Source organism: Meriones unguiculatus, chromosome 15 (assembly GCF_030254825.1).
Source record: "Meriones unguiculatus strain TT.TT164.6M chromosome 15, Bangor_MerUng_6.1, whole genome shotgun sequence".
NCBI classification, from domain to species: Eukaryota; Metazoa; Chordata; class Mammalia; order Rodentia; family Muridae; genus Meriones; species Meriones unguiculatus.
In genome coordinates this window covers 47,477,428-47,492,481 of record NC_083362.1, presented here as the reverse complement: position 1 = coordinate 47,492,481, position 15,054 = coordinate 47,477,428, and the positions used below count along the sequence as shown (strand labels likewise).

At 49.2% G+C, this 15,054-nt stretch overlaps 1 protein-coding gene across 1 annotated transcript in view; it reads right to left on the bottom strand.

Annotated features, from left to right (window-relative positions):
* Nucleotides 1-15,054, bottom strand: part of Kiaa2012 (KIAA2012 ortholog) — a 106,648-nt gene that overhangs the window by 15,288 nt on the left and 76,306 nt on the right. The window lies entirely within an intron of this gene.

Genomic DNA, 15,054 nt, shown 5'->3' with positions numbered 1-15,054 from the left:
ATGGTCTAACATAATTAAAATATGGAGGAGGCAGAAGGATTGCCTCACATTCCAGGCCTGCCATAGTTAATATTCAGACCCTGCCTCAAAAGTCAAACAACAATTACAAAAATCTAGCTGGCTAAGGATTGGAAGATAAACTAGACAAGGGAATATTAGATTAGATTACAAGATTCATGTATGTTTAAATTGTTTGTGGTTGTCATTTGTGCTTACTTTGTTGTTGTTGTTGCTGTAATTTTTTTTCCCTGAGGCAGGGTTTCTCTGTGTAGCCTTGGCTTTCCTGGACCAGGCTGGCCTTGAACTCACAGAGATCCACCTGCTTTTGCCTCCCTGAGTCCTGGGATTTAAAGTGTACACCACTGGGCCTGGCTTAAATTGTTTTCTTAAAACCCTAGTGTGGTTATAACACTAGAAAGTGTAAAAATAGCTTTTATTCACCTGTCCCAGTTGTCTGAGAGGCTTCCTTGGTGGCTCCGTCTGCTGACCTAGGCCTAGTGCTGGAAGCCTCTAGCCTCCATACAATCTAACCTAGGCCTAGAATGTTTTCAGCCTCTGAGACTTACTGCTGAATCAGCTCACCCTTTCTTGTTCTTACCGAGCTCTGGGCTAGATGGCTCAAACTCTTCTCCAAGCTGACTTATTCAGTCTGACTATTCTCTTTCTCAGCTCCTGCAGTGCTGTTTGGCCTCAAGCAGTCTTCTCTAATCTTCTAGCTCCTTCTCATTCTCTGGCTCATTAGATCTTCACCTTAGTTTTCTCTTTGCAACCCATCTCTCTATTACTGTCCCAGTAAAACTGCTCTCTCTCTCTCTCTGCACTGTCACGAGACATGGCAGTTGAAAAGTGCTTTCTTTTCCACTCTCTTCTCATGACAGTTGGGCGAGTCCTATTCTTTCAAGTCTTTCTCTGATTCATCACTTTTTCTGCCACTCAATTAGACAACACAAACATGGGTGTATCTACAAACTAACCTCATTGTTTGGGATGAAAGGTGTGTACTATTACACCTGAACCTAAGCTTTTCTTTACCTGAAGCTTGCTCCATACCAGGCTGGCCTTGAATTTAGATCTTGCCTCTGTCTCCTGGATTAAGGCATGTCTGTAGGCCAACCTGATCACACAGACCTAGGTCTTCGGATGTGATCTCTCACCAGAACAGCCAAGCTCTCAATTAACATTTCTCTACGTGAACGCAAACTGCTTTAAACAATGCCGTCCTTACGGGGGAGGCCTATGCATATCACACCTTCTAATACCATGCTCAGGCGTTTTCCAGTGTTCACTCAATCATGCTCCCCTAGCCCCAGGGCGCCTTTGTAACCTGGGTTCCCCTTTTCCGTTCTCATGCATTCAGGTGATACTCTCTCACACACAGACCTCCAGGCTTTGGAGTGGGGACAGGCTGTTGGTGTTCAATGTGGCTGAGGATTTATTTTGCTTTGAATATGTGACATTAGTGGGTAGTAGATGATTACAGTACCTAAGGCATGTCCATGACAAAAGGACCCCTGTGAGGATTTCTTTCTTGAACATGGCTGCCTGAGGTTGGGGTGGGGATGAAGGTGGACAGGAGACAGGATGGACACCACACATTCTCCTTGAAGGAGAGCCCTGACTTGTCCCGTTTTTCTGAACTTGGGTGCAGAGCACAAGGCTACCACCAGAGGGTGGAATTGTACTGTCCAGAAGCGGAGGCTTAGCTGGTATTCCACCACGGTTTGTGATCAGGCTTGAACCGCTGTTCCGGGTCTGGGAGCCAGAGAAGGGGGTTTCTTTCCCTTAGCAAACCTGATATTTAGGCAATATTGAATTTAGACATCTATAAAATATTATAACTATGTAGAATAAAAAAAATCTGTGTACTCATTACCCATGGACTTCCCACTGAGTTGTGTGAAATTGGAATAGTCTCACATATTTGATTCACATTTTCCCAACAAAGAAATGAAGTATTGATTCATGGGAGAATCAGGGACGGCTTCATGGAAGGAAGAGAAAGGGGCGCATGGAAGAGCCAGCGGTATTATGCACCAAGGGAGCAAGCCGGGGAAGCTGAGTCTGACGGTAACAACCGCTCTGCCGCAGTTAGCCCGCTGGGCACTCCACCAAGCCTTTGGTGGGAGCGTCCCTGAGATAGATGTACCTTCAGTGTGGCTTCAGCACCAGGGTCTCCCTGTGTGGCCAGGCCTCCTGGAACTTCATCTTCCTGCCTCAGCTTTCCGAGTGTGGGATTTGAAGGAACTCAAGGAACTCTTGTTTTCTCTTCTTTTCCCTTCTTCTTCTTTCTTCTTTCTTCGTTCTTCTTCTTCTTCTTCTTCTTCTTCTTCTTCTTCTTCTTCTTCTTCTTCTTCTTCTTCTTCTTCTTCTTCCTTCTCCTCCTTCTCCTTTCTTCTTCCTCCTCCTCCTCCTCCTCCTCCTCCTCCTCCTCCTCCTTCTTCTCCTCCTCCTCCTTCAGAAAGACTCTTGCTAGGTCACCCACGGTGCTCCTGAATGCCACCACGCCCTGTTTGGTATTGTCATCTTTATGATAATGGTCCTATCTGTGAAACACTAAGTAGGGTTATATAGAGTATGTTTATTCGTGTCTATTTTTATTTCATTGAAATAAAATCATACATTGTCTCAGAATTATACTTTTCCATGTTTAAGTCTGCAAGTTAGTAATTAGACATGATACTCTGAAAATTAGATCGCTGTAGGGGGCTGCTGGGGAGCCAACTCATTGAAAAACGATCCACAAAGGGAGAGAGTGACCAGTTATCCTGCCTCCCTATGTAAACTACACCACTGGATCATTAATAATAGCACTCGGGGACTATTCCTCTCTGCTGGAGTTTCCCAATAGTAACTGAGGAAGGGCTGATAGAGTTGCAGGTGGGCTCGTGGCTTTGCCAGCTCCTCTGCTGATGGAGCTGTGTACCGGCATCATGAAGAGACAAGTGAACACTCGTGTCCTGAGACACACAGAACTGGCCTTGCCAAAGGGAGGAACGAAACCTGCATCTGTTTAAGTCTCGAGACCCGAGGATTGGGTAACGGGGAACAGGAGAGCTGAGAAACACAGGAAGCCACAACTGGATACAGCAAACCAACACCATGAGGAGTTGCCACAGGACGAAGGGGCCCAATTTTCTGAGCATAAACTGAAAGGGGGGAATTGAAGAAACAGAATGGAATCCATAATTTTAAAGTCACATCAACTAATTATAACCAACCTGAAAATTACAATGGTTAGACAATAAGAACCTGAGGCTATGAAAATGGTCAACCAGATTAAATAATAATAATAATAATAATTATTATTATTATTTTAGGCAGGATAATGTTTTTTTTTTTTTTGTTACTTTTCTACTGCTGTGATGAAACATGATGACCAAAAGCAACTTGAGAAACAAAGGCTTTGTTTGACTTACACATCCTGAATCCTCCTCGAGGGAAGCCAAGGCAAGAACTCAAACAGGGCAGGAACCTGGAGGCAGGAGCTGATGCGGAGGCCGTGGAAGGCGCTGCTCACTGGCCTGTTCCTCATGGTTTGCTCAGCCTGCTTTCTTCTAGAACCCAGGACCACCAGCCCAGGGGTGGCACCGCTCACTATGGGCTGGACCCTCCCCCATGGAACACCAATTAAGAGAACACCCTACAGGCTTGTGTGCAGCTGGATCATAAGGGGGCATTTTCTCAACTGAGGCTCCCTCCTCTGTCATGACTATAGCTTGTGTCAAGCTGACACAAAACTTGCCAAGAAGAATGACCTCACATGTCAAGAGCCCTTTCCTGTTTTTCAGAGCTGTGTGGGTATCTATGGGTTAAACGGTATAAGCCTGGAGTTCATTTTGGAGTGATGAGGAAGAGAAAGAGTTGGTATTCTATGGAGAACGTTGGCCAGGGAGGGTGCTGTTTCTCTAAGCAGTTCCCCAATGAAGGCTGTTTGTGCTGTTCTGGCACCTTTGTATACGCTTAGGGTTTTCTGTAACAATTACTTTTCAATTTCACTTATGCCCATTGTCCTGGCTAGTTTTATGTCAACTTGACAAAAGCTAGAGTTATCTGAAAAGGAAGGAACCTCACTCGAGAAAATGCCTCCCTAAGATTTGGCTGTAAGGCATATTCTTAATTAGTGATCCATGGGGGAGGGCCCGGAGTATTGTGGGTGGTGCCATTCCTGGGCAAGGGGAAAGCAGACTGAGCGGAGAGAGGTCTCACAAGCCTGTAATCCCGGCATGCAGGGATGCAGAGGCAGGCGGATCTCTGTGAGTTCGAGGCCAGCCTGATCTACAAAGTGAGTCCAAGACAGCCAAGGTTACACAGAGAAACCCTGTCTCAAAAAACTAAAAAAAAAAAAAGGCTGAGCAAGCCATGAGGAGTAGCAGCACCTCTCTGTGGCTTCTGCGTCAGGCCTCCAGGTCCCTGCCCCGCTTGTTCCTGTCCTGACTTCCTTCAGTGATGAACAGCAACATGGACGTGTAAGCCAAATAAACCCTTTCCTCCCCAACTTGCTTTTGGTCATGGCGTGCCGTGGTTTCAAACTGGCCTGAGCAACATGAGACCCTGTCTCAAAGAACCAAAGCAAAACAAAAATAGCAACAAAGAGAAGCAAAATTAGTTGCATTTACATTTTGTGTCTTGAAAGACTACTGATTTTAAAATCTGTGTGCGGCAGTCACTCTGTCCTTCTGTCTGTTTTTAGTGGCTTTTCTGTTGTGATTTGGGTTGCAAACGCCTCTCTCGGGTGATGTGAGAAAGGCTTGGCCACAGCCTGTGCTGAGATTAGGAGGTAGGGGATGGGCCTAGAGAGGAAAGATTGTCGGGGTGTGCCATTTAAGTAGATACTGGCCCCCAGTTCCTTCCTCTCTCTACTTCCTGACCTCCATTGGGTTCGCAGCCTCACTCAGCCTCATACTCTCTGCCTTCTGCCTTCTGCAGCCCCGTGACAGGAGATGCAAGACCGGGGATTGAACCCTCTGCAACCGAGAATCAAGCTAAAGAGGAGGGCAGCGAGCGTGTTGGCAGAAGCAGTGATGGAGGGTGTCTGTGCCCCAGTCCTGTCTCTAGAGAGATGGCTGGAAAGTTTCACCCAGGTGTGAGCTTGACAGCTGTGACAGAGCTTACATACATGTCCTTATCGGGATCAGGACATCTCTTCTGTTCCTACCTGATTTATTGTATTTTTAATTAATTAATTATTAATTTTTTTGAGACAGGGATTCTCTGTGTAGCCCTGGCTGTCCTGGAACTCACTTAGTAGACCAGGATGGCCTCGAACTCAGAGAGATCTACCTGCCTCTGCCTCCTGAGTGCTGGGATTTTTCAGAGTTAGCCGCTTTGAATTCCTGTGATAAACTGAGTTCAGTCACTGAGTATTGTTTATCTATCTATCCGTCTGTCTGTCTATCTATCTAGCTACAATTTAAGGGTGAGGATTCAGTTCGCTACTGTTTTAGGAATTTCACATCTTTGATCACAAGACTGGCCAGCCAGCCAGCCAGCACTTAGGAGGCAGGGGCAGGTGGATGGCTGTGAGTTCGAGACCAGACTAGTCTACAAACTGAGTCCAGGACAGCCAGGGATACAGAGAGAAACTCTGTCTTGAAAAAAAAAAACCAAAAAACAAAACCAAATACTGGCCAGCCTTCCTTCCGCTCCTGACTTTGACAGTGTCTGGCTACATAGCCTAGGCTGGCCTTGAACTTGGTGATATTCCTGCCTCATTTCTCCTGTGGTGGGATTATGCACACTGTGTCATGCCTGGTGGTTTTCTTTTCTTATGTTGTCTTTCTCTCCAGCTGTCCTTTGTTTTGACCAATTTAGGCTCCGGGTGAGAAATGAATGTTCTTCTCTGGAGGGTGAAGGGGTTTTCAGAGTCAAAGGCGACACCTGTGTTCCGGGGACCTTTTTGGTTTCCACACAGGGCCGAGTGTGTGCAGGAGCAGTCCTAAGTGTGTTTCTGCCCCCAACTCTCACTATGAAGGAGGGTGCTGTGAAGGTGTCACTCCTCTAGGTGCTAAAAGCAGGTAGCCAGCCCTGGCAGCTCGTCTGTGCAGGTCCTGCAGGGCCCCACTCTCGCTCCCCAGCACACGTCTTACCTTCACAGCCGAGGAGGGGATGTGTCTTCCCTCTCCTGCTGGCTTTCCCCACCATTTTTGGGGTTGGCCGCCATGGCTGTTGTTTGCTCCTGGAATCCAGAGCTGCACCTAGGAAAGCCCTTGGCACTGATCTAGATGCCCACAAGCTCCAGAGATGGTGATTTTACTAATTAGCAAGACTGTACAACTCTCCTGACTTGGCAACCTCAGCTTCCTTAACTGGCAGTAGAAGATTTCCAGGGATTCTAAGCAGTCTCTGAGATTCATGCTGGGTTTGAAAAACATGCTGCATTGTGTGTGTGTGTGTGTGTGTTTCCCTGACTTTGGCACTCTTTCTATTCAGAACACATGGTTACAATGCCTTAAGAGTCAAGAGCCTTGTGGAAAGCTATCATGAATGCTAATAAAATAAAATAACAACTGGAGAAGCCTGGTTTTGTGTTTCAGCTCTTCCTTTTACTAGCTTGAGGGAGCGCCTACCAGAGCCTCACTTTTCTCACCTGTGAAGCAGGGATAAAATACTTTTAGATATTATAGTTAAGGCGAGGCCAAAACAAGACAGATCTACACAATACACCGGACATTCCCCAAATTGCTTACTTCTCTTTTCTCCGCTCTTTCAAGGGCAGACAGACCCAAAGAAAACCTGTGTGAACGTAAAAGCCTGAATTGTCCGGTGGTGCCCGGAGAGGGGTTGATTGCCTTGCATTTTTTCTCAGGTCTCCTTAGCCCACCTGCGTGGAACCTGTGGGCAGTCCCAGCGTGCAGGAGAGAGTGTGCTACTCAGAGAGGAAGAGAAAAGAGTCCAGGATGGGACACCGCAGAGAGCCAGCCTGCAGGGGGACCCCTGCCTGGGGTCTTGAAGTCCCCTCAAGGGGCTCTTCTTTTTGTCAGGAGCTGTGGCCAGCTGCCACCGCCTGGGATAGGTCCATTTGTCTTCCCGTCCTCTCTCCTGACAATCCATGCTGTTTTGTTTCTCAAAGAGAATAAAAAAAAATCCTGCAGGGGTGGGAAGGGGGGGGGAGTTCTGAGCACTGGGGTGAGGCTGAATCCTGTGGGGGGTGGGGAGGGGGGCTGAGCACTGGGGTGAGCTGGAGATTCAGCTCTTCGGTAGAGCACTTGTCTAGCCAGTACAAGACCTTGGGTTCCGTCTCCACCACCAAACAAAACAAACAAGCAACAACCCCAAGAATCTCTTTCTTCAAGCTGTCATTTTGGAATAGTGTGTTGTGTGTCTTTAAATCCCTATTTCTTCTTGACCTCCCGGCTCTATCCCCTTCTACACAAGCTCATTGACCTACGCTTTCCTTTTGATGTCTCTTACTGACCATGAGAACGATTCTCTGCAGGCTGAGCCTCACCTTGGGCCTCACATTGTCCAGCTCGTGACGAAGGACATGTTATCCTGCCTCTCTGCCTTGATTGTCTCATCTGACAAACGGACATCAGCAGAGAGCAGAACACTCTGAAGAAGAGGTTTACCTGGTGCCAGAGCACGCAGTGAACAGGAACTGCCTCACTTCTGCCTTCCGGGTGTACTCCTTCCTGCATGGCCGGTGTCACCTCCTCCAGGAAGCCCCGAGTTAGGATTTGCATCTAAAATGTCCTCCAAAGGCTCATGAACTAAGGGCTTGGCTGCCAGCCTGTGGGCTCGCTCTTGGGAGGCAGCAGGAGGTCGGGGAAGCTAGGCCATTGAGGGTGCAGGGAATCCTGGGACACTCGCTCCTTTCTCTGTCCCTTTGCTTCCCAGCTACTGGCTGTGGGCACCTCTGCCCTGCGCCACCCTCTCTGCCACAGCCTTCTTCCTGCAAAGCAACAAAGCAGCAGGCCACACGACCGTGGTCAGAACCCAAATGCCATGGGCTGTCTCTCTAGGTGGACCTCTCTCTTCTGCTTGGTCCTGGTGACAGAGAGCTGACTCACACACCTCGACTGACCTCTGTCTTTGCTCCTTCAGTCCATTGCTGTTTCTGCATTGTCTCAGGTTGGAGCCATCAGCGTGTGCATCTTTCCCCTCCAACTAAAACCAGAACTGGCTAGGGAAAATGGCTTCCCCAACCACGGACCCTGAGGGACTCAGCTAGGGATTAGAAACTGCTGCTTCCATTCATGTGGTCAACGGTTAAGGATGGGGGTCAGCCTGGCTGGGGGCTGAACCCAGGATACCCTCATCAGTACTAATAAAGGTCTTACTTTTCTAAGACCATTAAACCAACCCCCCCAAAACAAACAACAACCAAACAAACAAAAATGAGGATGAATGATTACTAAGTCAGCTTTGTTACAGGGTCACCTGCTGCCTTCTGTCAATGGAACAGGATCTGGGCTCACAGTGTTGCCTCCTCTTGGGCCTGGGTGCAGCAGAGCCTCTTGGGACAGTACAGGCAGGCTGGTCTTCCCTGGGAGCAGCTGCAGTGGAAGGAGCCTAGCAGTGTGAGGGGACGGGGCTCTAACTACCTCGTGGGAAGGAGACAGGCCCAGAGCGGTGACACATACTACACTCAATATTGGCCCGAATCAAAGCCCAGCAGGTAAGTGAACCCCTGCCTTTTGAATTTAGATCTCGGTGTCCCTAGTGAGCCGATGCCGATGTTTCTCAGATTGCCAGTGTGTATGCCTGTGTGTGTGTGTGTGTGTGTGTGTGTGTGAGCGTGTGTGTCTTCAGGAGCATAGCACTGTGTCTGTGCCTGTGGACTGAGCCTACAGCCTCATGCCAGGCAAGTGTTCTACCTTTATCGAGGTGATGGGCGGTTTATCAGCTTAACCATGTTTTACTTTTTAATTCTGAGCCAAGGCCTTATTGAGTTGCCCAGGTAGGACCTGAATTTGCAACCTCCCTTCCTTATTCTCCCAAGTAGCTGGGATGACGGGCTTGTGCCCCTGGGCTTGGCCACCCAAGAGTCTTGTCAGAACACGGGCGGGTCTTGGGTAAGAGCTCAGCACCTGCATTTTTAACAAGCTCCCGGGGAGGGCGTAGGCAGGTGGTCCTCACAGAAACGCCCATCCTAGGCCTGTGGGTGCCCAGACCATACCTAGTTATGACCTGGACATCCCAAGGACAGGCACTTAGGTTAGCAGAGCCAGTGGGCTGTCTCTCTGGAAGCTGACAGGCCAGTGTCACCCACCCCTGCAGTGCTCCCAGCACATCCATCTCTGCAGTGCCCTCCACCCCGACGGATGCTTCTTTGGCTCCGGTGGAGATGTATGTGTGTGCTGGCTGGCGGCCGTGGCTTGAACCCCCCACTGTAGGTCTGTGCCCGTCATGATCCCCACAGGCCCTGTTTCTTCATGGGGAAGTTGGCGGGGCCCAGCGCCGAAATCCTCCCTGTCAGCTCCCGAGGGGATGGAACTTGCCATCACGACTCTCCCGAAAGCTCAGCTATGCGTTCGCTCTGAGTGGTGACTGTCCGCCTCGTGACTATCCAACACACACGCGGGGAACCGGGTAAGACTCCAGGTCTCCCCGGGAAGCCGAGGCCTGAGTCTGGGAACGGCACGAGAGGCAGGGGGCGCGGGTGCTTCCTAACAGGGGCTTCTGCTCCACCCCGGCTCCAGGCAGCTCCCGCCGGGGGCGGCGGAAAGCACAGCCGCGGGGCCTCACGGTCCACAGACGCTCTCTCCGAAGCCCGGGGAAGCCGGCTGTCTGTGGTGGGCGGGGACGACCGAGCTGAAGAGCTGGAGGCGAGGGAGGATGACCGCGGGAGGAGGGACCGCGGCGGCATCTCCAGCGCGGAAACCCCGCCGACCTGCCGCGGGCTGCCTGCGGCTGCTGTGCCGAGCAGCGCCCCCTCGTGCTCGGCCTGGCTCACAGCAGGACCCCGGCTTGCCCAGCCTCCCTTTGTAGCTGGCCCTGGTGTTTATGCAAACAGTAAAACCCTGAAACAGCGGGCCGGTAGAGCACTCGGGGAGGCAGAGGCAGGAGGATCTCTGTGAGTTCGAGGCCAGCCTGGTCTACAAAGCGAGTCCAGACAGACAGCCAGGGCCACACAGAGAAACCCTGTCTTGGAAAAACAAACAAACAACGGAAAAGAAACCCTAAGACAAGGACTTGCCACCTGGCCTGACACAGCTTGAGCTCAATTCCGGGATTCCGTGAGGCAGAAGGAGAGAGCTGGCCCGTCAGAACTGACCAGTCCTCTGACGTGGTCCGCGCTGTGGCGTGTGCCATGGCTCTCCGCAATACATAAGTATAAAAGATATTTTTTAAAGGTGGTGTTGGCACCCACACTGACCCTTCCTGTCCTGTGGCGCGAGGAAGGCGCTGAATCAGCACTGTGTGTATAAGGGTAACCGCACAGGGAACCGATTCCTAAGTATTGAGGAGGAACCTGGGCCTCTGGAGAGCCTCCTGTGGTGGAACTACCCTGCCCCCTGCCTGGCCCCTGCCTGCCTGCCTGCCAGCCTGGCTTTGCTCTCAAGGCAGAGATGACCGAGCCTTCCATCCCACTTATGTTATTTTTCCTTTTTTTAGAACTGCAGGTCAATGATCGCACTTCTCTCTCTCTTTCATGGTTATTTTATGTTTTTGAGTGCTTTGCCTGCATGCTGGTCTGTGCACAAGGTCTGTGTCTGGTGCCTGCAGAGGCCAGAGGAGGGCCCTGGCTCCCTGGAATTGGAGTGACAGATGGTTGAGCAGCCAGTGCTTTTAACCTTGGAGCCATCTCTCCAGCCTCACACATTCCTCTCGGTGAGGTGGCAGGCCCTGGGCCTTCTCTTTCTGAATCGAGTTGTGGAAGTGGCACATACCTCATTCAGGGTCAGAGAGCTTTCTCTCTCTCTCTCTCTAATATTTTTTAAAAATTTATTTATTTATTTTATGTATAGGAATGCTCTGTCTGCATGTACCACCTGCAGGCCAGAAGAGGGCAGATCTCATGATAGATGGTCGTGAGCCGCCATGCCATTGCTGGGAATTGAACTCAGGAACTCTGGAAGAGCAGACAGTGCTCTTACCCTCTAAGCCATCTCCCCCGACCCCAGGGAGCCAAAGGCAAGGTTGGGGAGGTTGCTCAGTGATAGAGGCATTGCCTGGTGCTCGAGAGGGCCGGGGCTCGCTGTCTAGCATAAATCTTAAAGCTTTCTACCACACGCTAAGGAATTTGTTTGTTTGTTTGTTTGTTTCTTCAGACTGAGTCTCTCACCATGTAGACCAGGCTAGCCAAATATATGGGCATTTGCCTGTGTGCTGGGATTACCGCAGGCACGACCATACTTGGCCCTCAAGGAGCGGTGTTGCGCCCTCTATACAGAGGGCAGAGGCTGCAGAGGCTGCAGAGGCTGCAGAGGCTGCCTCGTTCCCGGGGAGTGGGGTGGGGGTGGGGCTCACCATCCTTGTTGGCTCTTCATCTAAAGGACTGAGGCAGAGGGTTGACTGAGTCTTCGACACCAAGGGCCCTGACATGGAGACTGGCTCAGAAAGTCGTTATCATGTTAGAACAAGGCTCTCTTGATAAGATACTAATACAAATTATCACGCTATAATTAAAGGTTTCTTTCCTGTTTGTTCTTAAATAGATTGCTGGGCATGGTGGCACACGCCAGTAATCTCAGCATTTGGGAGGCAGGGGTAACAGGGAGTTCAGAGTTATCCTTCGCTGCGTAGTGAGCTTGAGGCCAGCCTGGGTCTCAAAACCCCAAAATTATATATGTATATAAAGCTGCTAATAACACATCTTGAAAACCATCTGGGATAGGTCTGAGCTGAGCCCATCTACTTAGCTTCTTTCTATCAGAGCCACCCTAGGAGGCGAATACCATTAGTCTCCCCACTTTGTAGATCAAGAAAAAAGATGTCCAGAGAAATGAATTAACTTCCTCGAGGCTACCCAGCTAGTAAGGTGGAGCTAGGATTTGAACCCAGGAAGTTAAGACTCCATAACAGTGCTCTTAATCACAGTGATGTCCTAACTTCAGCTAAAGAAGGATTTCAGCAGAGAACTAAATAAGTCCATCAAAGAGCAAGGGCCCAAGTGGCTGAAAGTAAAGAAACCATTATATGGGACTTCTGACAGGGTGAAAATTATGGCTATATTATCAAGGTTCTGACAAGACAGAATGGGGCCTTGTAAGGGGCCTAGGAGAGGCACACATGCACACACATAATTAAAAATAAAGGTAGAACTTAAGGAGTGAACTGGGAGCTAAGTGTTCCCGAGCACCTAATCTGAGGCAGGCACCCCTCTTCTGTTGTCTTTTGGAGACAGGGCCTTACATGTCCAAGGCTGGCTTTAAACTCTTTAATATAGCCAGCATGACCTTCGACTTCCAATCTTCCTGGCCCCACCTCCCCAGTACTGGGATTACAGATAAATGTCAGCACACGCAGTTTGCAAGGTGCTGGGGACGGAGCTCTGTGCTTGGTGTATGCCTCACAGTGTACGGAGTGGACCTTGGCCTCCTGCCCCTGAGAAAGGTATCCTAAGCATATTCTAAATAGCACCTGCTCACCAATTTCTTTCCCAAGCCCTATTATTTTAAAATATTATTATTTTGTTTGTTTGTTTGTTTTTTGAGAGAAGGTTTCTCTGTGTAGCCTTCGCTTGGACTCGCTTTGTAGACCAGGCTGGCCTCTAGCTCACTGAGATCCGCCTGCCTCTGCCTCCCCGAGTGCTGGGACTACGGGCGTGCACCACGGCGCCTGGCTACCCTATTATTTTTTTAAAGAATGGATTAAATAGAGCTTAGAAACAAATACTAGAAACAGGTCTCAAGACTATGGCTTGAGAGTGTGGTCCCTGATCCACCTGCATCAAGTGGGAAATTCACTAAAAATGCATATTACCAGGCTTCTGCCACATCTAAGTAATACTAAAAAATGTTGCAGAGAAGTCCAGACATCTTTTTTCCCCCACTGTTGTTGGTTTTGTTTGTTTTGTCTCCTCTTTTTTAAGAGATTTATTTATGAGTATGTACGTGTGTCTGTGTAGAGTATGCTGTGTGTGGTTGTCTCTGGTGGCCAGAAGGGGGCGACAGAGATATGCTGTTGCTGGAGTTTCAGGAGGTTATTAGTCTCCTGATGTGGGGGCTGGAAACTGAATTCATGACTTCTGGAAGGGCAGGGCGCTCTCCTACCCACAAAGCCATCTTTCCAGCCCTTTTTGTTTAATTCTGGAAACCAGGTCTGTCTCAATAGCCCAGGCTGGCCCTGAGTCTGCATCCCTCACACCTGAGCTGTTCAGCTGCTGGAATTCCAGGCAAGTGCTCTGGAAACCCTTTGCAAACCTTCCACGTGAAGCTGAGCTGTGGGGCTGTGACAGCCGTGGTGGTGACACACACTTCAATCCCAGCGCTCGGGAGGCAGAGGTAGGCGGGTCTCTGAGTTCAAGGCCAGCCTGGTGGGTTCCAGAGTGAGTTCCAGGACGATGGTCAGGCTACACACAGATAAGTTTTGTCTCATAACAAAACTTCTAGGTGATTCTCAAGGGTATTAATGTTAAGAACTGTTGGAAGTAACTAGAATTGAAGTTTTTATTCTTTACTTGGACCTTGGGACAAGAGCCATTTCTCCAGTCTGCTGGGATTTGGAGGCTGCTGTTTGACCTTGCCTGTGGAGACTTACAAGCAGAATCCTAAGCCCTCGCAGTAGCTCGCTCATTTTCTTAAAGAATTACCTACGCATGCATGTATAATACATGTAGGACTGTCCCAGGGCCTTGCACATCCCAGGCAAATGCTCCAACACTGAATTGTACTGCACCCTCTGGCTCACCCCTTCTAATAAACCATGCTGGTCACTATTGAACTTAAAGCAGAAAACCTACTTGACCATTAAGACCAAAGGGGAGACTTCTTTAAAGAGCTAAAAGCATTTCCTTCGTGCTTCCTTCTCCTTGCTGTCCAAGACCAGAAACCCTTTCTAAAAATTAGCATTTGTCCTTCAGGACCGACAAATGGCTTCTGTGACTTTCTGCATTGGCATGTCATGCGTTAGAGAATGTCTGGCGAGCCTCTGAGGCCCCTGGAGCCTGCCCTGGTGTCATGAGACAGGAAATCTGTTTTTGACTGAGTCGGCCTTTGCTTAGTTTGGGCCGTGTTCCCTAGTGCCTAAAGCTTCAGCTGCACTTGGCGGAGACGTTGGAGCCTTGTCAGCGATCACAGTCTGAGTGTGTGATTTACAATAGGGCGGATCTGAAGGTCAGAGTACATTTTCCTGGCTAGCGTCACTGGGCGTTGGGGATGGATGTGACAGGGCCTCGTGTTAGAAGAATCCTTGCTTAAAATCTTGACCAACTTGGGGCTCATTACTGTAATTTATTATCGTCTCATCTCCACAAAGAGTGACATCATTAAAAATCAGTATAGGGCTGCGGAGATGGCTCAGAGGTTAAGAGCGCTGTCTGCTCTTCCAGAGGTCCTGAGTTCAATTCCCAGCACCCACATGGTGGCTCACAACCATCTATAATGAGATCTGGTGCCCTCTTCTGGCCTGCAGGTGTACATGCAGATAGAGCACTCACAAATATAATAATAATAATAAAATACAAGAGTGGTTAAGAGCACTGGCTGCTCTTCCAGAGGACCTGGCTTCTATTCCCAGCCACATGTTGGCTCACAACTGTCTATAACTCTAGTTCCAGAAGCCCTTTCTGGCCTCCTTAGGCATTGCATGCACGTGGTACACAGACAGACATGCAGGCAAAACACCCATACACATAAAATTAAAAAAAAAAAAAAAAAAAAAGCTCTTTAGGAAAAACAAAATCAGTGTAAAAATTATTTTTGACTAGGATGTCAGTGGAAAGAAATAGTGAAAGACAAACAGGAAAAGATCAAAACCGCTGACTGCGTGGAGACAGGGAGAGTCAGTGTTGTCGCGCAGATTGGTAAGTGGTAACCGCAAGAGGGTGGATATTAATTTGCTCTAATGTCCGAATTGAGGCTGGTATTCATTAAGGGGCCTCCTTTCATCTGCTCCTCATGCAGCCGCTTAACGAGGGGAGTGCTGTTGCGAGCCCCTGTGGCGGATAAA